The sequence below is a fragment of the Herpailurus yagouaroundi genome, unplaced genomic scaffold (genome assembly GCF_014898765.1).
Source record: "Herpailurus yagouaroundi ecotype Mexico unplaced genomic scaffold, PumYag 194, whole genome shotgun sequence".
NCBI lineage: Eukaryota > Metazoa > Chordata > Mammalia > Carnivora > Felidae > Herpailurus > Herpailurus yagouaroundi.
The window spans coordinates 3457558-3479961 of record NW_024412425.1 but is presented as its reverse complement, the minus strand read 5'-3'; the positions used below and the strand labels follow the sequence as shown (position 1 = coordinate 3479961).

At 38.9% G+C, this 22404-nt stretch overlaps 1 protein-coding gene and 3 long non-coding RNA genes across 9 annotated transcripts in view; 2 read left to right on the top strand and 2 right to left on the bottom strand.

Annotated features, from left to right (window-relative positions):
• The window catches only part of LOC121011384 (uncharacterized), a 29999-nt gene extending 13117 nt beyond the window's left edge, over window positions 1-16882 (top strand). For 2 of the 6 annotated variants that reach the window (XR_005781577.1, XR_005781579.1), the window contains exons 2-4: window positions 5294-5501; window positions 7932-8116; window positions 14925-16882. This is a non-coding gene — a long non-coding RNA (uncharacterized LOC121011384). Of the gene's footprint in view, window positions 1-878; window positions 927-1253; window positions 1325-5293; window positions 5502-7931; window positions 8117-8227; window positions 8344-13600; window positions 13619-14924 lie in introns of those variants that run through there. The other 4 variants (XR_005781581.1, XR_005781582.1, XR_005781580.1 and 1 more) reach the window with 4 other exon arrangements.
• On the bottom strand, window positions 9356-19332 carry LOC121011388 (uncharacterized). Its single transcript, XR_005781593.1, has 2 exons — window positions 19221-19332; window positions 9356-9653 (listed from the first exon to the last, which is right to left on the bottom strand). It is a non-coding gene; the product is annotated as an uncharacterized LOC121011388 (long non-coding RNA).
• Window positions 17071-17741, bottom strand: LOC121011386 (uncharacterized). The gene is made up of 2 exons (XR_005781589.1): window positions 17451-17741; window positions 17071-17214 (listed from the first exon to the last, which is right to left on the bottom strand). It is a non-coding gene; the product is annotated as an uncharacterized LOC121011386 (long non-coding RNA).
• Window positions 18934-22404, top strand: part of ZNF260 (zinc finger protein 260) — a 77027-nt gene continuing 73556 nt past the window's right edge. Inside the window, exons 1-2 of the mRNA XM_040445774.1 lie at window positions 18934-19774; window positions 20475-20628. The gene's annotated coding sequence lies outside the window, so the exon portion shown is untranslated. The remainder of the gene's footprint in view (window positions 19775-20474; window positions 20629-22404) is intronic.

Sequence of the window (22404 nt, the reverse complement as noted above, 5' to 3'; positions counted from 1 at the left end):
AGTGATTTGTCTTTATGATTTTTTATTTTTGATCATTTTAGCCAGTTTTAATCAATTTTGTTGCTCTTTCCAAAGAAATCACTTCTGTTTTGGCAACTTGTGTTTTTATTTCTATTTCATTTAGTTTTTCTCTTATTTCCTTCTAGGTGCTGATTGTTTTTAGCTTTTTAATTTTTTTTTTTAATGTTTATTATTTTGAGAGAGAGAGCGTGCAAGCAGGAGAGGGGCACAGAAGGAGGGGGAGAGAGAGAATCCCAGGCAGGCTCTGCCCTGCCCTCCAATGCAGGGCTCAAACTCACAAATTGTGAGATCATGGCTTGAGCCAAAATCAAGAGTCAGATGATGCTTCACCGACTGAGCCACCTAGGCGCTCCTTGTCTTTGGCTTTCTAAAGTGGAACCTCTGGTTACTGACTTCAGACTTTTCTTCTAATATAACATTCAAAGCCAGAAATTCCCTACTTTAACTCCATTCCACAAATATGTATATGTTGCATTTTTATCAATCACTTAAAAATACTTTATTTCCCTTTTGATTTCTTCTTTTACCCATGCATTATTTAGAAGTGTGTTGTTTAATTTCCAAATATTTGTGGATTTTCTACATACTTCATTTTTACCGATTTCCAACTTGCTGCCATTTGTCAGAGAATATATGGTATATGATTTTGATCCTTAAAAATTCATTAATACTTTATGTATAGGCCAATTATATAGTCTGCCTTGGTGAATATGCCATGTACACTTGAAAGGAATATGTATTTGATGGTCATTAAGTGAATTATTGTATACATATTAATTAGTCCAAGTTGGTTGATAGTTCATATCATTTATATCCTCACTAATTTTTTCTTTTCTTTTTTTTTTTTTTTTTAATAGTTGAGAGGTGGATATTAAAATCAGGGCTGGGATGACAGTAATGCTGAAGTGAGTAAAGCCCCTGGGGTGCAAAATTTAAGGAGGCACTCATTCTTAGGGTCATGCAAGTACAGTGTTGTTTGGTGCTGTTTTTAGGTACATACAAATATGTGATAATTATGTCTTCCTAATGGCACATGACAATGTGCCTTTGTCACTGGTCTAGCTTATCTGAAATTAATACAGTCACTTTAGTTATATATACTATATCTATATACATTATAAACTCCACAACACACTGCTTTTAATAGTCATATGTAGTTTAAAGAATTTGAGGTAATAAAAAGAGTTATTATATTTATCCAGTGAGTTACCAATTATGCTCTCTTCCTGCAGATTCTCTTTTCCCACTGGTAGCATTTTGTTTCAGCCTGAAGAGCTTCCTTTTATCATTTGTTGTAATGCAGGTCTGTTGGTGACAAATTCTCTTAGTTTTCTTTTATCTAAAAATGCCTTTATTTTGCATTCATTCTTGGATACATTTTTCTCTGGATATGGAATTCTGCTTTGTTAAAATTTAAATAATTTTTAAATTGCTTAGTGTACACTGCCACCTCTAATTCCAATCCAGTTTAACAGGATGATATGATGTATTATTACTTGTTACTTAGTTACTCTGCATGTATCCAGTCTGCCATCCATACAGACCATAACATCTGCCTGAGTTTCTCTATACATGTCAAAATATGGGCCCAGACCCTAATTCTGTCCCCAGTTGTAGTCACAAAGACTGAATTCCTCCACCAGCCCCAGCTTACACTCTCACAGAGAATATGTAAACACTTCTTTTTCTATACCTCTGTTTTAAAATTTGGAGGGAAGAAATTCTCTTAGAGCAAGCCCTGATACTAAGACCCCATGGCAGGCATGTATATCAAGTTAATCAATCTCTTTAACCAAGAACTGAATACTTTCATTGTAGACACATGCGCCCCAGGCTGTTTATATCATTTTTATTTAAAAAATTTGTATTTATTTTTGAAAGAGAGAGAGTGTGAGTGGGGAAGGGGCAGAGAGAGAGGGGGACAGAGGATCCAAAATGGGCCCCATGCTGACAGCAGAGAGTCTGATGTGGGGCTTGAACCCATGAGTCATGAGATCATGACTTGAGCTAAAGTCGATGCTTAATCGACTGAGCCACCCAGGTGCCCCTATTATATACAGTTTTAAATGTGTTGTCCAATTCATTATATTCTGCCTCTATGTTTATTAATTCTTTCCTTCTACTTTTCTTTGTTTTACTTTTTTTTTACGTTTATTTGTTTTTGAGAGACAGAGGGAGAGTGAGTGTGCTTAAGTGGAGGAGTGGCAGAGAGATAGGGAGAGAGAGACAATCCAAAGCAGGCTTGCACTGTCAAGCATGGAGCCTGTTGTGGGGCTTCAACCCACGAACCATGAGATCATGACATGAGCTGAAATCAAGAGTCAGATGCCCAACCGACTGAGCCACCCAGGTGCCCCTCTTTGTTTTACTTTTTTTTTTTTTTTAATGTTTACTTATTTTTGAGAGAGAGAGAGAGAGAGAGAGAGAGAGCCTGAGTGGGGTAGGGGCAGAGTGAGATGGAGACAGAGGATCCAGAGAAGGCTCCGCGCTGATAGCAGAGAGCCCAGTGGGAGGCTCAAACTCATGAACTGTGAGATCATGACCTGAGCAGAAGTCAGATGCTTAATTGACTGAGCCACCCAGGCACTCCTTGTTTTACTTTTTTTATCCCTAACTTGTTGAAAGGGGTGCCTCATTTATTTATTATTTTATTTTCATTAATATAAGCATTATATGATTTATCTTCTGACCACTATACTTGTATGCCCTAGGTACTACTGAAAAATCATTTAATGTTTGTAATATTATGGTTTCTAGAGGTTCTTTATTTATAAGTTTTCATTTAAATTCCAGTTAGTGAACATACAGTGTTACATGTAGTTTCAGATGTACAATATAGTGATTCAGCAATTCCATACATAAAACTCCTGTGTCTGGAGACACAGTGTTGGCAGGGGTTTGGGTTGGTCTTCTAATGGAGGGTGCCCGCCACACTGAGACTGAGGCAAGCATGACTGAGAAGGGTGATTCTTCTGGAGTGTGTGTGTGTGCGCGTGTGCGCACGCATGTGGTTGATGTAAGCAAATTAGGTAGCCAGCATCCGTGCTGCTCTGTTTCCAGCAGGTGGCCCAGCATAAGCTGACGAGTGGGGGAGGGAAATGGCACTAGCCAGTTCCTTTGTTCCTGGAGATGTCTCTCCCTGAATGCTGCTTCTTTGGGACACACCCCCAGAAGAGCAATTAAGCTCCCCACTGTGTGTTCCAGGTGCTCTTCAGATTGCTATTTCCACACTGTGTGTCCACATGCTGTTTGCCCTGTCTTCTCTCCAAGAGCAGTGCAATGCCCTCTGGGCTCTCCCCAGCCAAGCCCACTAACCTTTAAAACTCCAGGCTTTAAGCCTTGCTGGTTGTAAGAACTCATGAAATTCAGCCCCTCTTGTTTTCCAAGCCACTGTAATGGGGAAACATCTTCTCCATGTACTCCCCTGTGTGCTAGTCTGTCTCTCACCCTTCTCTCTACCCACTTACTCCCCACCATGGCTGCCAGGGTCTATTTCTCTCCCAACTACGTCTCCGCACTTCATACCTTCTTTGATGTGGCCTCTTCTCTACCTTTAGTTGTGGAGTTTGTTCTACCAGTCTTTAGGTTGATTTCTGGGGCAATTAGGATGATTTGATAGTTATCTAATAGTATTTGTGGGATGAGGAGAGCCTAGGTTCCTCCTACTCTACCACCATCTTCCTCCCTCTAGAAGTTTTCTTTATTTGGATTATATTTCCACAATTGACACAAGATTTATTTAGTAGATTGCTTGTTTATTTCCAAGTCAAAGTCTTGGTTCCCTCAATTTTCATCAATCTATTTTATTAAGCAGCCAAATAATGTTGTTTTATTTTACTTTTATTATATATACCTTGCTTTAGTAATAATGGAAAAATTATTCTTGGTCCCACTTGGTTAATCCACCACTTTTGATTTTCTTTAGGCTATCTGCTAACCTTTATTACCATCCTCTAGTGAACAGCCATGGCACCCATGGCACTTTGGTCCCCATGAAGATCTTTCTCCATATTATTGAGTTAGCATATTCTCTACTGCAGTTCCAAGTCTTTTTAAAATTTATTTTTATATTTTAATTTTTTTTCTAGAGAGAGCGTGAACTTGTGAGTAGGGGAAGAACGGCAGAGAGGGAAAGAGAGAGAGAGAGAGAGAGAGAGAGAGAGAGAGAGAGAGAATCCCAAACATGCTCTACACTCAGTGTGGAGTCCGACATGCGGCTTGATCCCCTGACTCTGGGATCATGACTTAAACCAAAATCAAAAGTTGGATGCTCAACTGACTGAACTGCCTAGGTCCAGGTCTTTCTGATCAAAATTTTATAAGCTTTATAGTATGGTATACTTGTGAATAATATCTGAAAAGTCTTTGAGATACTTTTCTAAGAAATATAAGAATGGTCGGCTTTAGCTCTGCTAGTTTGGATATACTTTTACTCTCATATGAAATGGAGAATGGAGGAAACAATATAATGAGCCCATCCATGGATGGGAGGTAGATAGATACAGGAGATAAATACTGCATGATCTTGGAACTAAAAGGAAGAGGATTTAGGTACCTGGCTGGCTCAGTCAGTTGAGTGTCTGACTTCAGCTCAGGTCAAGATCTCAGTTTGTGAGTTTGAGTCCTGCTTGAGCCCCATTAAGCTCCACTCTCCCGCACAGAGTCCCCTTCAGATCCTCTGTCTCCCTCTCTCTCTGCCCTTCCCCAGTCACGCTCTCTCTCAAATATAAAAATAAACACGAAAAAACAAAACAAAACAAGGATTGTATGGAAGAGGATTGGGTGGAATGAAATGTCTTATAAGTAGGGCCTTGTTATCCATGAGAAATTACTTGGATTTCATTCTAAGAAAAAAGACAAGCCATTAAAAAAAAATTGTAAGTAGGGACTATCAAACCCTGATCTGCATCAGAATTAATCCAATAGAGACATTAAAAATATAGATGCCTGGGACCTACCCTATAGATGCTGATTCAGTCCATCTGGGTTGGTCACTGTACATCAGTACTTTGCAACAACTTTCCCAGTTGATTCTGATCAACACCTAAATTTCAGAACCATGGACTTAACATTTTACCTTTTCATAACTTCTTTATCATATATACAGTCCTCTCATTCTCGGAGTTTCCTTCCTTTTCTTCAAATTTCCAATACCGTGTTAGCTATTGACTGCTGATATTCATTATTTTCAATTTATTTCCTCCATGTAATAATTTTATTTTTATGATACAGGGAAAATAAAATCATTGTTTCCCTTCTACTGTCCTTTCAGATTTGGAGTCCAGATGTGAGACAAAGACGTTTTTAGGGGGAAAAAAAGGCTCTCAATGCAAGGTAATGGAAGGAAAATCTTGACTTGGAGGATTCCCAATTCCAGAAATAACTGGCAAAATAAAAGCACGATTTAGGCAAGGGTCTCAAGACTGAGATCTTAGCTAAATGGAAATAATGGCTGGAAATGGAACCAAGTATAAAAAAGCGTAAGTCTCTTACTCCACATCAGGGAATTTATTAGAGATATTCTATGGGATAAGGAATATGAGAACATCATTGATTATAGTTCAAACTTTGTTCGTGATGAGAGAATTCATTCTAGTGAGAAAATCTATGATTGTAAAACATAGGGAAAGCCTTTTTGTGTGCACAAATGGTGAAATGCATTATCTGAAAATTCCTGCTGTTATGAAACTTAGTGTCTGAAGTTTAAATGTTGTATATCCATAAAATGGAGTATTATTCAGCTATTAAAAAAAGAAATAAAGTACGATTCATGCTAAAACATAGATGAACCTTGAAAATATTACCCTAATTTAAAGAAGCCAGACACAAAGGCCAAATATTGCATGATTTCATTTATATAAAGTGTTCAGAAGAGGTAAAACCACAGAGACAGAAAGTATATCAGTAGTTGTATGAGCACTGGGTGGTGTATGTAAATGATGAATCACCGAATTCTACTCCTGAAACCAATATTGGACTATATATTAACTAACTAAAATTGAATAAATAAAAAAAAAGAAAGTAGATTAGTGGTGATAAGGGGCTGGGGAGAGGGAAGAATGGGAAGACTATTAATGTTGATAGTGTTTTTTCCTGGGGTAATGAAAATGTTCTGGAATTGGTGGTAGTGATTGCACAACTTTGTGAATATACTAAAAATTACTGAATTTTACACTTAAAGGGAGTAAATTTTATGGTTACATGAATTATATCTCAGTTAAAAGAGATTATTATATATATATACACACACACACACACACACACACGTGCGTGCACAACAGGCTGGAAGAGCATCACCCTCTAATAGGCATTTCACTTCCACAAAGCATTTATTAGCAAGATGACTGTTTTCTAAAACTACAAAAGTATATTTACAGCTAGTTAGAAAAACTATTAATTAAGTAATATGCAGGGCTTTTGGGTTTAGTAGAAATTTTAGAGATAATTAAAGAATTCACTGTTGAGAAACTACATGAATGTAAATAACATAGGAAGAGCTTTAGAGAATTTAGAGTTCATATTGGTGATGAGTCTCATGAATTTATGGAATGTAGGAAGTCCTTTACCTATGGAAGATACTTTTGAGTATATCAGAAAAGGTTTCCTGATGAGACACTCTATGAAATATATAGAAATTTGCTTAATAGTAAGATTTGATTCACACATTAATGACAATCAGAACCTACATGTTGAGAAAACATATAAGAAATGTATCAAGGCTTAAAATTAAAAAAAAAATTTTTAATGTTTATTTTTGAAGGAGAGAGAGACAGAGCATGAGCAGGGGAGGGGCAGAGAGAGAGGGAGATACAGAACCCGGAGTAGGCTCCAGGCTCTGGGCTGTCAGCACAGAGCCTGTTGCGGCTCTTGAACCCATGAACCGTGAGATCATGACCTGAGCTGAAATTGAATGCCCAACCAACTGAGCCACCTAGGTGCCCCTTAAAATTTTTTTTAATGTTTAGTTATTTTTGAGTGGGGGGAGGGGTGGGGGAGAAAATGGGGGAGGGGCAAAGAGGGAGGGAGACACAGAATCGGAAGCAGGCTCCAGGCTCCCAGCTGTCAGCACAGAGCCTGATGTAGGGATTGAACTCATGAACTGTGATATCATGACCTGAACTGAAGTCAGACACTTAACTGACCAAGCCACCCAGGCACCGCTAAGGCTTTTACAACAACATTCCCTATCTTTTTCAGATAGGGAAAATAAGAACAGAATTATTTTCAAAATTTTATTTTCTTTTTGAGAGAGCAAGAGTGAGCAGGGGAGGGGCAGAGAATCCCAAGCAGGATCCACGCTGTCAGTGTGAAGCCTGACATGGGGCTCAATCTCACAAACCGTGAGATCCATGACCTGAGCCGAAACCAAGAGTTGGACACTTAACCGACTGAGCCACCCAGGTGCCCCTCCTTGTTGCCATTCTTTACATAGAAGTAGAGGTACCTGGTCATAGGGAATAGATACATTCAACTTTATCAGATATTGCAAAATTGCTTTCCAGTTTATAATAGTATGTTCTGGTCAACTTGTGGAATATACTAGCCGTATAAACCTGTTTCTGGAATGTCTCTTCATGATTACTATTTATATCTTTCTTTTTATCTATTCCTTCTTTACCTATAGATTTATAAATTTACTTAAATGCATTTTCTGTATTCTGATTCTTCAGTTGTTACACAGGACACATTTATCTTCATTAAGTAGGACATATTTAATTTTCTCTGGAAATTAGTAGTTAGAACTTCATGTAGATAGAAGTTTCAAAATCGTAGAGTGTTGGATTCCTTTGGGTGTATTTGTTTGGGTTTCTTTAACTGATTGAATCCTAGGTCTTTCACCAAACTTAGAAGTTTTTATCCATTATTTCTTCATCTGTTTTTCAGCCCTGCACTTTCTCTTCTCCTTCCAGGAATCCAATAACATGGATGTCTGATTTTTATCTACCCCACTGCCCCCACCTCCCATTTCATTAAAAATAAAACAACAGAAAACAGCTTTTTATCTCTGTTCAGATCAGATCATTTCTATTGCTCCACCTTCAAGTTTGCTGGATTCTCTCCTCTATAATCTCCATTTGGCTATTGAGCCCATTTGGTGAGTTTTAAATTTTGGTTATTGTATTTTTCAGTTCTAAAATTTCCATTTGGCTCTTTCTTTAATATCATGTTTCTTTACTGAGATTTCCTATTTTCCCTTTGTTTTAAGAGTGTTCTTAATTGTCCAGATATGTCATAAGAAGTAAAATTTCTGGGGTGCCTGGGTGGCTCAGTCGGTAAGCATCCGACTTCAGCTCAGGTCATGATCTCACAGCTCGTAAGTTTGAGCCCCCCATCGGGCTCTGTGCTGACAGCTCGGAGCCTGGAGCCTGCTTCAGATTCTGTGTCTCCCTCTCTCTCTGCCCCTAACCCATTCGCATTCTGTCTTTGTCTCTCTCAAAAATAAACAAACATTAAAAAAAAAATGTAAGTGAAAACCACACTGAGATACTACTTCACACCCATTAGAATGATTTTTTTTTTTTAAGGCAAAACAAAATGAGTGTTGATTAGGATGCAGAGAAATTGGAAGCATTGCTGGAGGAAACATAAAATGGTGCAGCCACTGGGAAAAACTGACATTTGACATTTCCTCAAAAAGTTAAACACAGAATTACCACCTGATCTAGTAATTCCACTTCTGATTATATACTGAAAAGAACTGAAAGCAGGGACACAAACATATTTGTATACCCACGTTTGTAAAGCATTCTTGACAGTAGTGAAAAAGTTGAGCAACTCAAGAGTCCACTAAGAATGTTTCTACACATTTTTGACTAATGTGGTAAATAGTGGAGTATTATTGAAGACATTATACTAAGTGAAATAAGCCAGTCACAAAAGAATAAATATTGTATGTCTCTTATATGAGGTGTTTAGAGTAGTCAAATTCATAGAGATAGAAAATAGAATGATAGTTGTTAGGGATTGAGGGAGAGGGGAATGGGGAGTTCTTGTTAAATGGGTATGGATTTTCTTGAGTTTTTGACATGGATGGTGGTTGTACAAAAATGTGAATGTATTTAATGTTACAATTATACACTTAAAATGGTAAATTTTAGAGTTAACTATATTAATTATGTGAGGTGATGGATGTGTTATATTCATAATCATCCTATAATGTATATGCATATCAAATCATCACATTGTACACTCTAAGTATATATAATTATATTTGTCAGTTACTCCTTAGAAATGTAGAAAAGGTAACTTTTATGCATATTTTACAATAATAAAAAGAAAAAAGACACAAATAAGTTAAAAATGAAAGACAGAAAAAGACATTCCATGCAAATAGTAAAAGGTAGAAGGTGTTCCTTTACTAAATCAATCAAAATACATTTTAATTTAAGAATTGTTACAAGATAGGCATCTGGGTGGCTCAGTCGGTTAGGTATCTGACTTTGGCTCAGGTCATGATCTCATGGTTCGTGAGTTCAAGTCCCGCATAGGGTGAGCTTGAGCCCTGCTTTGGGTGAGCTCAAGCCCCGCTTCAGGTGAGCACGAACCCTGCTTCGGATGAGCTCGAACCCTGCTTCTGGAGAGCTCCTCTTCTCTTTCTCTGTCCCTTGCTCGCTTGTGCCTTCTTGCTCTCTCTCAAAAAAATAAAAAAAAAGAATTGTTAAAAGACAAGAATTTCATTATATATTGATAAAAGAGTAAATTAAGAAGATATAACAAACATAAATCTATATGCACCAAACAACAAAGCCCCATAATATGTGACAGAAACATTGAGAGAGCTGAAGAGAAATAGAGCTTTCTGTAATAATAATTGGAGACATCAATATCCACTTCCACTCATGGACAGAACAATCACACATTTGATTAATAAAGAAACAGGATTTTGGTAACAGTATATTAGACCTAACAGACATATACAGAACACTCTACCTGCCACAGGATATTACACATTTTTCTCCAGTGCATATTAAACAACCTCTAAGATAGACCATATATTAGGCCACATTAAGTCTTAATACATTTTTAAAGTTTATAATCATACAACAGAAAGAAACTAGAAATCAGTAACAAAGGGAAAGTTTGAAAATTCACAAATATATAAAAATTAACTCAGTCTTAAACAACCAATGGGTCAAGGAAGAAATCACAAGGGAAATTAGAAAATACTTTGGGATGTAAGAAAATGAAAACAGAATACTCCAAATTGTAATATATATAATTATTTATAATTATATTTCATTCCTAATAATTATATAAAATTATTACTATAACAAAGCATACAATGGGAAACATACACATACATTGAAAAGATCTCAGGGGCGCCTGGGTGGCTCAGTTGGTTGAGCGTCCAATTTCAGCTCAGGTCATGATCTCACAGTTTGTGAGTTTGAGCCCCACATTGGGGTCTGTGCTGACAGCTCACAGCCTGGAGGCTGCTTTGGATTCTGTGTCTCCCTCTCTCTCCGCCCATCCCCTGCTTGTGCTCTATCTCTCAAAAATAAATAAACATTAAAACAATTTTTTTAAAGATCTCAAATCACCAACTTAACTTTAACACCTTAAGGAACCAGAAAAAGAACAAACTAAACCCAAACTAGCAGAAGGAAGGAAATAATAAAGATTAGAGCAAAGATAAATGAAATAGAAATAGGAAAACAATATACATATATGGTGTTTATTTTATTTTTGAGAGAGAGGAGTGGGGAGGGACAGAGAGAGAGGGAGACAGGGAACCCCAAGCAGGCTCCCCACTGTCAGCACAGAGCCCAACACGGGGCTCAAACCCATGAACCATGAGATGATTACCTGAGCTGAAATCAAGAAGAGTTGGATGTTTAACCAACTGAGCCATGCAGGTGCCCCCAAAACCATTATATTGACTAAGAAAAAGATGTTACTCAAATTACTAAAAACAATAGAAAGTGGAACATTACTATTGATTTTACAAAAATAAATACTATTGTAATAGAATGCTATAAACAGTTGTATAACACCAAATTAGATCACCTAGATATAATGGACAAAATCCTAGAAACACCCAATCCACCAAATAGGACTCATGAAGAAATAGAAAATATGAATAGCACTATAACCAGCAAGGAGATTGAATCAGTAATCAAAAACTTTTCAAAAAAGAAAAGCTTAGGACCAAATGGCTTCACTGGTGAATTCTACCAAAGAAGAGTTCACACTAGTCCTTTTCAAACTCTTTCAGAAAAATCAAGGAGGAAATACTTCCTAGTTCATTTGATGAAGCCAGCATTATCTTGATTTGTCAAAGAGCCAGGACAAAGACACTACAAAAAAGGAAAACTATAGAGTGATATACTTAGAAATATTGTAAAATCTGTCATAAAAATACTAGCAAATCAAATTTGGCAGGATATTAAAAGGATTGTACACCATGAACAAGTGGTTTTTATTCATAAGATACAAGGATTGTTCATTATGTGAAAACCAAATATAATATACCACATGATAGAATGTGGGAAAATACATGATTACCTCATTTGATGCAGAGAAAGCATATGGCAAAATTCAACACCCTTTCGTGGTTAAAAAACAAAACAAAACCATAATTAAATTAAAAGCAGAAGGAAACTTCCTCAACATGGTAAGGACCATTATATGAAAAACCTGCTGCTAACATCATATTCAATAGTGAAAGACTGAAAGCTTTCCTTGTAAGATCAGGAGGAATATTAAGATGCCCATTTTTGACCTTTCTATCCAGCACAGTATTAGAAGTTCTAGCTGGAGAAAAAAAAAAAAAAAAAAAAAAGTTCTAGCTAGAGCAATCAGGCAAGAAAAAGAAAAGGCAGCCAATTGTGAAGAAAAGTAAAGAATCTGTCCATAGATGATACTAGTTTTTGTTGAGGACTAAAAATTTCATTAAGAAGCTGGTGGATCATGGTCATGTTTGCTGTTTCTTAATGTTTTCAAAAGTTTTATAGTTCTTCTCTGAAGATGGCATGGCATGCTCCAGAACCAGAGAGGTCTACATTGCATGTTTCCTATCGTGGAGTTTCCTTGGTTGTGGAATCTGCCACATCTAAAATCCAAAGAGGCCAACCAGTCATTAATGCTTCTTGATGGTGGGAAGTGCAAGATGCAATACTGTATCCATTATTTCAGAGGGAATATTCTGGAATGCCTCAAACCACTATAACCCCAATATTATCACTGCTGTGGTGACATTTTAATCTTCATAATATTTATCTGTTTTGTTGTGTTTTACCAAACCCTCCAATCTGGTTACTATCTTTTGCTAAACCAGTCTGATTAGGATGATTTCAGTCGTGTAGTGGACCAGTATGTAGTCTGTGGGATGTCCAACTGGTCCAGATCTCTTTGAAATATGACAGAAGGAAGCTAAAATAACTTAGTTGTAGAGCCAGAATAAAAATGTGTAATATCCAGGGGCACCTGGGTGGCTCAGTTGGTTAAGCGTCCAACTTTGTCTCAAGTCATGATCTCATAGTTTGTGGGTTCGAGCCCCATGTCGGGCTCTGTGCTGATAGCTCAGAGCCTGGAACCTGCTTCAGATTCTGTGTCTCCCTCTCTCTCTGCTCCTCTCCCGCTTGAGCTGTCTCTCTCTCTCAAAAATAAATAAACATTAAAAAAAATTTTTTAGACGCAAAATCTCCATCCCAAGTGAATGTGAACCGTTTGTGATCCACCTTTCTGACAAGGATGGCCAATAGTTAGTTCAATGATTGGATAATGTATTTATTTTCTACTGCTGCACAAGAAATTACCACAAATTTATCTTGATAATACTCATTTTTGTTTCAGTCTGTCAGAAGTCTGGGGATAGTATATATATATATATATGGGTTCTCAGAAGGCTGAAAACCAGTGCTTGTTGGGGCTGTGATTTCATCTGGAAGTAGAGATTCTCTTCCAATCTCACTTGGGTTGTTGGCACAATTCAGTTCCCTTCAGGTGTGTGACTGAGGTCCCATTTTAAAATTATGTTTGTTTTTTTTTTTTAATTTATTTATTTTGAGAGAGCATGTACAGGGTAGGGGCAGAGAGAGAGGGACAGAGAGATTCCCAAGCAGGCACCGCACTGTCAGCACAGAGCCCAACATGGGGCTCGATCTCACAAACTGTGAGATCATGACCTGAGCTGAGATCAGGAGTCAGATGCTTAACTGACTGAGTCATCCAGGTGCCCTAAGTTCCCATTTTCTTGCTGGCTGTTGACTCAGTGTCATTTTCATCTCCTAGAGGCCACCCTGAGGTACTAGCCACATAGCCCCAACCATAGCTCACAACATGGTTGTATGATTTTTTTTTTTCCAGGCCACCAGGAGTGTGTCTGCTGCTGTTTCTTCTCTCTTTTTAAAAAGCTCCCCAGTTAGATGAATAGTGGTAAGAAGGTTGGATTCTTGTCTGCTATTGTACATTTGGTTTCTATGTCTATGATGTCCTTTTTCTTCCTCTATTTCTAATTTACCACATCCTTTAAGTGAATACTTTGTAATATTTTAATGTATCCAGTGACTTCTTGCTATATTGTTTTATTTAGGTTTTTTTTATTAAAAAATTTTTTTAATGTTTATTTTTGACACAGAGAGAGAGAGAGAGAGAGCATGAGTGGGGAGGGGCAGAGAGAGAAGGACACACAGAATCTGAAGTAGGCTCCAGGCTCTGAGCTGTCATCACAGAGCCCAACGTGGGGCTCGAACTCACGAACCATGAGATCATGACCTGAGCCGAAGTTGGATGCTCAACCGACTGAGCCACACAGGCGCCCCTAGTTATTTAGTTTTTGATTACATAAATCTTGTTCTGGAGCTTATCAGAAGCAGTTTCAGATTTATGCTAACTTAAATCCAAGAAGACAGAAATGTTAGACTCCCTATGGGTTTATTCTCTTTTCTCCATTTTTGATGTATTACTGTTTTACTACATCTGTGTCTATATCTCTACATACTACATCTGTGTTACAACTCTACAATACCTTGCTATGATCATTACTTTCTATAATTGTGTTTTAAAGCTATTAGAATATGTATAGATTTATAGATTTTGTTGTATTTTCTTATTATTCTGGTTCTTATTTGTTCCTGTGGTTTTGAGTAACCATCTGGGCTCATTTCCTTATCTCCCTACTACAGCAGCATTGTTTCCTCCCACCTCTTTTGTTCTTTTGTGCTGTTACCAATATAGTAATATTACATATTAACATTTTATATTATTTTTCTAACACATTATTTACATGTTTTATAGAAATGCTTTTAACATAAGACAACAAAGTAGAAAAATGTGCATTTGTATTGTATTTTATAATTACATAGTTACTTTTACAGGTGCTGTTTTTAATGTATATCAAAATTACAATTAGGGGTCATTTGCTTTCAGCTTGAAGAAATTAGTAATCTCTTCAAGCTGGTGACAAAGCCTCTCAGTTGTTTATCTTGGAATAAACAAGGCTTTATTTAGCCTTCATTAAAAAAAAAAAAAACCCTTTTAATTTTTATTTACTTTTGAGAGAGAGAGAGAGAGAAAGAGAGAGAGCAAGAGCACAAGCAGGGGAGGGACAGAGAGAGGGAGACACAGAATGTGAAGCAGGCTCCAGGCCCTGAGCTGTCAGCACAGAACCCAATGCGGGGCTTGAACTCACGAACTGAGATCATGACCTGAGCTAAATACTCAACTGACTGGGCCACCCAGGTGCCCCTAGCTTTCATTTTTTAAAGCCACTCTGGCTGGGTGTAGGATTCTTGGTTAAAAGGCATTTGTCTTTCAGGACTTGGAATTTGTCTCCCCACTCCCTTCTGGCCTCCATTGTTTCTGATGTGAAGTCAGCCATTAATCTAGTTGGGGCTCCCTTTTAAGTGATGAGTTCTTTTTCTCTTGGTGCTTTAAAGACGTTTTCTTTGCTTTGTTTTCAGCATTTTTACCCTGATATGTTGGTGGATTCCTTTGTGTTTCTACTACTTTGAATTTGTCGAACTTCGTGGACACATAAATTATGATGACTATTAAATGAACATTTGTTTACTGGAGCACAGACTGCTGGATGGGGAGTCATGGTTCAACAACAGAACACAGGAGAAATTGAAATAGAGAAGTGCATTACATGTCTTGGAGGAAGTACACAAGAGGCCAGATGGGAAGGTCAAGGCAGAGTGCAGACAGAGAAAGTACAACATGGGGCACATGGCTTTATTACAGTGGAGTGCTTTATGGTTCCTGGGCTGGGGCTGGATTGGTCGATACAAACCAAAAGAATAGTATTTTAGTAAGACTCCCACAGGAGTCTTATCTAAGGGGCACATACAGATGCTGGTAGCCTGAGGAGACTTGATCAGAAGGCTGTTGGGAAATCATATCAGGAACTTTCATTTGCTGTGACTCTGCAGGCTGCTACCTAGGGTATGTGCTTATATGAGGGGGTTAGTGTCAGTTGAAGATTTTGGCAAGACACTTAACCAAACGAAATGTATGCCAAAGCAGCAATATTAGTTTAGCTAATGATAATAGTAAATAATAGCTAATAATAATAGCTTAGCTAAACTCTCATTATTATTGTAAATAAATTTGGGAAGTTTTGAAGTTTTTTTAATGCTTTTTTTTCGAAACCTCTCTGTTCATTCTGGTATTCCCGTTATGCATATAATGGTGCACTTCACTAGTGCTCCACATTTCTCTGTTCATTTTTCCTTATTATTTTTTCTGTGCTTAAACCTGTATACTCACTAATGACCTATCTTCAGGTTTGCTAATTCTTTCTTCTGCTAATTCAAATCTTTTGAACCCTTCTAATGAAATTTTCAATTCTGGGATTTCCATTTTCTATCTTTGCGGTACTTGGCTGGCTTAGTTGGTACAGCATGTGACTCTTGATCTCAAGGTTGTGAATTCACACCCCACATTGGGATGGAGCCTACTCAAAATTTTTTTTCTATCTTTATTGCCACACCTTACTTGATGTAGCATTGCCACTATTTCTTTAATCATGATTCCCTTTTGTTCTTTGAATATATTTATAATGGCTTCTTTGAAGTCTTTGTCTATTAAATCTGACATCTGGTTGCTCTATTAGGCAGTCTCTTTTTCTTTTTGCCAAAGCAGGAGTCATATTCTGTAGTTTCTTTGCATGTCTTATAAATTTTCTGTTGGCAAATAAGACATTTTAGATAATATATTGTTATTTCTGCATTCATCTGCTTAGGAAAATGTCAGAGGAGAAGGATATCGTCAAGAAAAGATAGAAGTAGGGCTTGAGATATTCCATGGCTACAAAGACCAGTTAGGGGTGTAAATGGACCAAAAAAGAAAAAAAAATTAAAGATGTTTTTTAAAAGTAAAAAGGATATAAGGTTTGATTCTGGGAAACTACTGTTTGGCTTCATGGTTTAAAACTTGTTCAAAAGTACAACATTCATTTGGGCTTTATGATAGAATATCTGGTGTATATTGCATCACTTTCTTTCCTGCCTCAATGTGGAAATTAAAGAGGGAGGAATAGGCAAACCGGGAATATAGAAGGGCTGACCTATTGCAGCTGTAGGTACTGTCACTCCTAGTTGGTGGGAAAAAGAGAGCAAGAGAAGGGGAAATAGTTTTGAATGTTTGGTCTCATGAATACTTTGCAACCTCTCATTATTTTACTGTATTTTAGGGTTTTTTCATATAAAATTTGTATACACTGTATACATAGGTATGAAAAATATCAACTGACCTTATTAGTTAAGTACCCCTTAATATGCTCCAGCACTAAGCAAACAATTCATTTTGTCTACATATTTACCTTTCCTGGATATCTCCTGTAAAAGGAATTATACAACATGCGGTACTTTGTGACTAGTTTCTTTTATTTACCCTAAAGTTTTGAAGATTCAAGTTATAGCACGTATCCTTTTCATTTCTTTTTATTGTTGAATAATGTTACCTTGTATGGGTATGCCACATTTTGTTTATCCATTCATCACTTGATGGATATTTGGGTTGTTTCCATGTTTTGGCTGTTATGAATAATGCTGCTGTGAACATACGTACATGTTTTATGTGGACATATATTTTCATTTCTCTTGATTATATACATGGGGGTGGAATTGTGGATCTATGTTTACCCATTTGAGGAACTGCCAGATTCTTTTCCACAGTAACTGCACCATTTTATATTGTCTAGTTGTGTATGAGTTTTGATTTCCCCATGTCCTTGCCAATACTCATTACCTTTTTTTTTTTAATTTTTTTTTCAACATTTTTAATTTATTTTTGGGACAGAGAGAGACAGAGCATGAACGGGGGAGGGGCAGAGAGAGAGGGAGACACAGAATCGGAAACAGGCTCCAGGCTCCGAGCCATCAGCCCAGAGCCTGATGCGGGGCTCGAACTCCCGGACCGCGAGATCGTGACCTGGCTGAAGTCGGACGCTTAACCGACTGCGCCACCCAGGCGCCCCTCATTACCTTTATATTTGATTCTAGCACATCCTTGTGTGTAGTATCTTATTATTTTGCTTTCCATTTCGCTGTTGGCTAAAGGTCCTGGGATTTTATTATACCTTTATGCATAAAGAAAGTAAACAGAATTCCCTTAACATAAAAATATTTTAACTATTTATGGCTTTCAATAAAACACAGATGACAGTTTAAACATTATTACCTGGGCAGCAAATAATGAAATAAATAACTAATAGGTTTACAGATTTAGAAAGTAAGGGACAGGAGAGCGAGGCTAATATTCATTTAATGTTCTCAATTTAACACTTTATTATATCAGTTTCTTTGAAATAAATTTTATGACAAAGAATGGTATTAATTCCTCTGCAGCTCCACAGGGAGAGGGAGGACATGGCCTTCCTATTTTTCTAAGATTATTTTTTACTACTGTTCATTAGGTGGGTCTCCCTTCTTAGGCTAAGACATTAACTTGTTTGCATTGTAATACAAAACAGGACTGGAAAGCTCAAAATATAAGGAAATGGAAAGTGCACAAGATAATTTTTAAAAATGTTTATTTATTTGGGGGCACCTGGGTGGCACAGTCGGTTAAGCGTCTGACTTCAGATCACACGATGTCAGTTTGTGGGTTTGAGCCCCACATAGAGCTCTGCACTGACAGCCCAGAGCCTGGAGCCTGCTTCGGATTCTGTGTGCCCCCCTCCCCGCCTCAAAAATAAACATTTAAAAATAACTAATAAATAAATGCTTATTTTGAGAGAAAGAGCACATGCACATGTGTGAGTGGGGGGGAGGGGCAGAGAAAATCCCAAGCAGCATCAGTGCTGTCAGCTCAGAGCCCAACATGGGGCTCCATCTCATGAACCGTGAGATCATGACCTGAGCTGAAACCAAGAGTCAAATGCTTAACCAACAGAGCCACCCAAGGTGCCCCTGCAGAAGATAACTTTGTTAAGACACAATGTAATGCAGAGCATATACTGTTTGCAATCAGGATGACATTTCACTTTCCATCTTGCACAATCCTGTCTTTGCCTAATTTCTCACTGTTACCTCTTCTGCCTCATGATGAACATCTGAGCATCCTAAACAATGTGGCATGTAAATTAAGAAACCATATATACTGATACTCAGAAGACATAGGGTAAATGTAAGATGTTGTTTACAGATCCATAGTTACTGACGCAGTTGGGAACTGAGCTGTGTATTATTAACCATCATATCCAGTGATGGATCCAGTGAGGATCCAGGCTCTCACTACCCACAAAAACTCAACCTCCCATGTTGCCACTGCTAAAGAATAAACAAAGGGGGCATGTCAATGTGATTAAAAGTAGTTAATCAATTAGCAGGAATTCATATTAATCTCTTTGGGTGTGCATAGTTGCCTTATGCTATACAATAGCAGACGAGAATCCAACCTTCTTACCACTATTCATCTAACTGGGGAGCTTTTTAAAAAGAAGAAACAGCAGCAGACACACTCTCTCTCAAAAACAAACTTAAAAAAAAAAAAACAAACTTTGGCTGTCTATGCTGTGGGACTGGAAAAGGACACGAGAGAACTTCCTGTCAGCGATGGTATAAAATACACACCAGGGCAGGCATACACATACCCAGCGTCTGCTATGTGCCAGACGCCATTCTGGGTGCTGGGGCTTTCTCAAGGGGCAAAAACTGACAAAACTCGTCATCTCTGGTTCACGACCACGGGGTCCCGCACACACAGGCCTGAGTGAAGAGAAACCTCGACAGTCACCGGCTCCCGTTTCTCACCTCAGCCTTCCCGCCCGAACTGCAGTACCCTCCTCAGCCCTTCTCGGCCCGACATCCCTCAGCACGGATTCGATTGCTTCCCGGGCCCTCCTCAACCTGGATCCGATTCCCTCAACGCTCCTGGGTTAGGGTTTCCGGTTCTCTCCCGGTCTTCCCAGACTCAGGCTGCCTCCGTTTTCCTCTTTGCCCCGCCTCTGGCAGGGTTCCGCTTCCCTTTACTTTCCTCCCTGCCCAGGTTTCCGATTACTTTCTCGGCTTGGGCTCTAGTTCATGCAAAGACCTCTCGCTCCCACGAAACCATCACCCGGCTCTTTCATGTTTTAAGAACCGCCACCGGCAACCTTCCGCGGAGGACGAAAGATCAGCCCACCCGGAACTCTCAGGGGTTTCGGGGGCGTGACGTGAAATTCGCGACGGTTGTACTCTGCCGCGCTCGAAAACCAGAACATTTTTTTTTAGTGTTGGACTACGTTTCCCACAGGCCCCAGGGCCACGAATGGACTTCGACTTTTGGTTCCGCTTCCGGTATCTTCGTGGTTATTGGGTTTTGCCTGGTGAGTTAAGGTGATCCAGGTCGGGTTGCGGGAGGAGCTCGCGGTATGGAGGTCCTAAGCTCCCGGGGCGCGGGTAAGGCAGATGGAGCCAGGAGCCTTGTCCCGGTGTTTGCGTAAACCTCGCACGACGGTGGTTTCGGGCGTTATTGTCTGTGACAAGTTCGTTGTGAACTCTTAGTGCACACGCCTGCATGCCTGTGAGTGAGAGTGTGTGTGACAGGCCCTGGAGTGCCCAGACTGGTATACGATAAGGCTAGTGGGACTGTCAGTACACAGTCTACGGTGACGAAAGGTGTCTGATACTGTGACCAAGTGATCCTGTGACAGCTGGGTTGTAACCGACTGTAAGTTTGAACGCAGTGGGTAGGATTTTTTAAAATTTCCCCAGTAAACCTGTAGGAGTGCTTCACACAGAGGGGATATTGGGGAAGTGAGTGTTGCCCACCCAGGGTCCACTGTAGGTTCCATGGTTACTTGGAAGTGTTTCCCTGGATTCTCCTCTGTTCTTACATCTTAGAGCCAGTTTGATCTATCTATAAAGAAATAGACATCAGAGGGGAAGTCATTGCTTTCAGAACCACAGTGTGCCCCCTAAGTTCACAGTGTGAACTTAGATTCCAGCGCTGTTTATAGGTTATGGCCTTTAAGTGTGACACTGTTAAAAGTCAGCAGTATTCTATTTATCTCTTATTCCATCTAGATATATTTGTGGTGGGTCATGGGTCATGTCTGATGGTGGACAGTGTGTTGTTTAGCCTGTCCAGAACCTCAAGGGTCCCTTCTTGGTCTTGTAGTTCTGCAAGAGAAGCCTCCTGAAGTAGAGGAGAGTGTTGCTACTTAACAGCGCGTTCAAGGTCAGTTCGTGTTTACTTTTTGTTCTGTCATATATATTTGCTTTACAGAACATAAAATATTTGCTTTCCTTCTAGATTGTATGACCTAATTGTGACCCATCCATTTACCTGATCCCTAGGTGGTTGCCCCTTCCCAGTTAATAACAGGACCATAGGGATGGGTTCCCTTCATTTCCAGTGCTTTTCCTTTTCCTTCCCAGTTAATATTCATATACATACTGGTAATTATTCAGTTTCCTCATGTGCTGTTTTCTTTCCTAAAGATGGTACAGAAATAGAACTAGTTGAACTCTTCGAGGATAAACTAAGGACTTTAGAGTGTGTTTTGTCAAGGAAGAGACTGGTGGTTAGGTAGAATAACACCCCAGACACCTTTGATTTTATTCACAGACTTGATTTTCAAACAAAGGAAGGTAGGAAATGGTTTCATTCATTTTAGTCAGTAAGACATTTTAGGAGTAGGAATATGATTGGAGTTTGTGAAGAGAGGTCTGTGTGAACAAGGGCAGGGAGCTTTTCCTGAGAATCCAATCTCTTGGAGTGGTGAGAACTAAGTCTTGAGATTTGGCAGTATGACTTTTTCAGAACACATACTGTGAGAGGCTGCATAATATAACGGTATTTGAATCTAAAGGTAATATAATGCAAGCCACTTGTGTAATTTAAAAATTTCTTTTGTACACAGTTTAGAAAGTAAAAGGAAACAGTTGAAATTAAGTATAATATCCATTAACCAATATATCGAAAATATTATTTCAACATGTAATAATATAAATAAATGGAAGTATTTTCATTCCTATCTTCATACTGAGTTTTCAAAATCTGATACATATTGTTATAGCACTTTTCAGCTTGGATGCTAAATTTTCAGTGGTTATGGTGAAATGTATTTCCTTATGTGGATCCTGAGAAACTTAACAGAAACCCATGGGGGAGGGGAAGGGAAAAAAAAAAAAAAGAGGTTAGAGTGGGAGACAGCCAAAGCATAAGAGACTCTTAAAAACAAGAACAGGGGTGCCTGGGTGGCCCAGTCGGTTAAGCGTCCGACTTCAGCCAGGTCACGATCTCGCGGTCCGTGAGTTCAAGCCCCGCGTCAGGCTCTGGGCTGATGGCTCGGAGCCTGGAGCCTGTTTCCGATTCTGTGTCTCCCTCTCTCTCTGCCCCTCCCCCGTTCATGCTCTGTCTCTCTCTGTCCCAAAAATAAATAAAAACGTTGAAAAAAAAATTAAAAAAAAAACAACTAAGAACAAACTGAGGGTTGATGGAGGGGGGGAGGGTGGGTGATGGGTATTTAGGAGGGCACCTCTTGGGAGGAGCACTGGGTGTTGTATGGAAACCAATTTGACAATAAATTTCATATATTGAAACAAAAAAAAAGAAATGTAGTTATACCCCAACTGTAAAGTTGTGTTTAATTGGAAAACATTTTATATCACTTTTGTATTTAAATTAAAAATTAAAACAGGGGCGCCTAGGTGGCTCAGTCAGTTAAGCGTGCAACTTCGGCTCAGGTCATGATCTCATGGTTCGTGAGTTAGAGCCCTGTGTCAGGCTTTGTGCTGACAGCTCAGACCTGGAGCCTGCTTCCAGTTCTGTGTCTCTCTCTCTGTGCCCCTCCCCCTGTTCTCTCTCTCTCCCTCAAAAATAAGTAAACATTAAAAAAAAATCTTTAGGGGCGCCTGGGTGGCGCAGTCGGTTAAGCGTCTGACTTCAGCCAGGTCACGATCTCGCACTCCGTGAGTTCGAGCCCCGCGTCAGGCTCTGGGCTGATGGCTC